This window comes from Chrysochloris asiatica, unplaced genomic scaffold (genome assembly GCF_000296735.1).
Source record: "Chrysochloris asiatica unplaced genomic scaffold, ChrAsi1.0 scaffold00304, whole genome shotgun sequence".
NCBI classification, from domain to species: domain Eukaryota; kingdom Metazoa; phylum Chordata; class Mammalia; order Afrosoricida; family Chrysochloridae; genus Chrysochloris; species Chrysochloris asiatica.
Genome location: NW_006408822.1, coordinates 1,727,851 through 1,730,828, shown reverse-complemented (window position 1 = coordinate 1,730,828; position 2,978 = coordinate 1,727,851). Strand labels below are relative to the sequence as shown.

Below are 2,978 nucleotides of genomic sequence, written 5' to 3'. Positions count from 1 at the left end.
GGCTCATTTTCCGGCACTATATCTGATAGTGTTTCTCTGCTATTCATAAGGTTTTCAGTGACTAAATATTTGGAAATAGTTCATCACTCTTTCTTCCTAGTCTTTCTTTGTCTGGAAGCTCATCTGAAACCTGCCCAACTTGGGTGACCCTGCTGGTATTTAAAATACTGGTGGCATAGTTTTCAGAATCAAAGCAACTCACAAGCCACCACAGTATGACAGACTGAGACGAAAACCAAATGGCCCATAAAGGAAACCCTATGGGCCAGGTCTACACTGTCCTATCAGGTTGCTATGGAATCTACAAACGGCACACAATTCAACAACAGACTTTGGGGGAATTTCCCTAGGTGGCACAAGTGGTTAAGAAGCCATTAAACGGTGGTTCAAATCCACTCAGAGGTGTCTTGAAAGACAGGCCTGACAATCTGCTTCCAAAAGGTCACACCCTTGGAAACCCTGTGGAGCAGTTTTACTCAGCACACAATGGATCACCATGAGTCAAAATTGACTGGAGAGCAATTAACAATAACAACAGGACAAAAATAAGGCCTGAAATAAGATTACCCACCGCCATCACCACCATCAAGTCAATTCCAACTCACAGCAACCCTCTAGGACAGAACAGAATGGTTCCTTAAGGTTTCCAAGACTATCAGTATTTATGGAAGTAGACAGCCTCATCTTTCTCCTCAGGAGCAAATGATGGATTTAAACTTGTGACCTTTCAGTTAGCAACCCAACCAACACTTAACCCACTGTGCCTCCAGGACTTTTTAAAAACAAAGATAAATTTAAATCTAAATATCAGTGATAACAATAAATGAAAATTAATTTAATGCTACAGTTTAAAGGCAATAATTATCAGATTGAATTTAAAAGGCTGCATACTAATATTTACAGTACAGAAGAGATCAAATATTAATACTCAAATATACAAGTTGGCCAAAAGCTTGAGAAGAAAAATTTTCAGAAGAAAATAGCCATTCATTAAACTCACTCCCTCTAATATTAAATTTTCATTTATCTTTCAGCAATACACTAGAATGAATAATCCACTGACTGCATCATTTTAGTTGTCTTTCAGTTTGCCTCACATCTTAATTTGTCTTCTTTTCCATTAAGGACTCTATGGCATATAACAATAATTATACCTTTGTTCTATCCTAAACTCACTAGCCCTTTTTTTCCTGCCTTCACACTGGTCAATAAAACTCCAAATGTGTCAGCTAAAAACATCTGGAGCAATCCACACACTCTTGCTAATGGTATTATTTCATCTTCATGACCATGGTTCCATTCACTTTTCCACTCTTCTAGAAGACTGCTCCATGCTTTCTGTTACCCTCAAGCCTCCAAAAGCTTCTGCCATTTCATGACAAATACAAACAAACCAAACAAACTCTCTGCCATCAAGTCAATTCTGACTTAGAGCCACCCTATATAGGGTTTCTGAGGCTTTGAATCTTTACAGGAACAGAAAGTCTCATCTTTCTCCCTCAGAGCAGTTGGTGGGTTTGAACCTTGCAGTTAGTTCAAGGTCCAGTGCTCATCCTACAGCACCATGCCAGGACTCCTTGACAGAGAAACTCTCATAATCCAGCCTATGCTTCCATATGCTCCATCTTCCCACCTTCCTCCATGGACTAACTGTCCATGTTGCTATTTAAGGTAAACCCCTTGAGAAGATCCCAAGCCCACTGTCAAACTATCACTCCACCAGGATTCACCTCTCTTTCTTGTATGACTATTCCCTCAGCTCATGAATATGTTGCATATTTCTTACATGTGAAAAACAAAACAATATAAATTATCTCTTTGCCGCACATTGCTCTGCTTCCCTTCAGAGCAAACTCTTAGAAAAAGTTAAACAGTGGCAGTGATTCTGATTGGTGGTAAATGCTATGTATATTCACTAACTCCTCCTTGAATTCACTCCTCTCAGAATTATAATTACAAATACTTGTACTCTTACTTTAACCAGTAAGAACATAATCAGTAACCCTACTACTGGGAAAAAGAGGTCTGGTAGTGTAGTGGTTACGAATCGGGCTGTGAACCGCAAGGTCAGCAGTTTGAAACTACCAGCTGTTCCATGGGAGAAAGATGAGACATTCTGCTCCCATAAAGATTTACAGCCTCGGAAACCCTGTACAGGGTTGCTATGAATCGGAACCAACTCCACGGCACATAATTACCACCACCACTACTACTGGGAAACATCTGTAAAGAAATAAAAGTACTAGTATGTGTTTATTGTAGTATTGTTTGCAATGGTAAAAACTGATTATTTTTATTGTCTAATGACCATCAAGAGCCAATGATACTGAAGGAAGAAGTCCAAGGTGCATTGAAGGAATTGGCAAAGAACAAGACTTCAAAATAGATGGAATGAAAATTGAAATCTTTCAAGACAGTGAGGTGGCACTGGAGACACTCACCTATGCCAAGAAATTTGGAAGACAATTATCTGACTGATTGGAAGAGGTGCATACTTGTGCCCATTCCAAAGAGAGGTGACCCAATGAAATGCGGAAATCATTAGGAAATATCTTTGATATCCCATGCAAGTAAAGGTTTACTAAAGGTAATACAGAAATGGCTGCAAACATACATTGACAGAGAACTTCCAGAGGTTCAAGCTGGATTCAGAAAAGGACACGGAATGAGGGATATCATTGCTGATGTCCAATGGATCTTAACTGAAACCAGAGAATCCCAGAAACATGTTTACCTGTTCTTTATTGACTATGCAAAGGCTTTCAATTGTGTGGATCATGAAAAGCTATGGACAACATTGCAAAGTGTGAGTATTGCGGAACACTTAATTGTGCTCATGAGGAATCTGTACATGGACCAAGAAACAGTTGTTTGAACAGAACCTGGGAACACTGAATGGTTTAAAATTAAGAAAGGTGTGCGATAAGGTTGTATTCTTTCACCATACTTATTCAACCTGTATGCTGAGCAAATAATCT

General features: G+C 39.2%; 1 protein-coding gene across 1 annotated transcript in view; it reads left to right on the top strand.

The window, feature by feature from the left end:
* Positions 1-2,978, top strand: part of TMC2 (transmembrane channel-like 2) — a 122,708-nt gene that overhangs the window by 62,360 nt on the left and 57,370 nt on the right. The gene's annotated exons all lie outside the window — the stretch shown is intronic.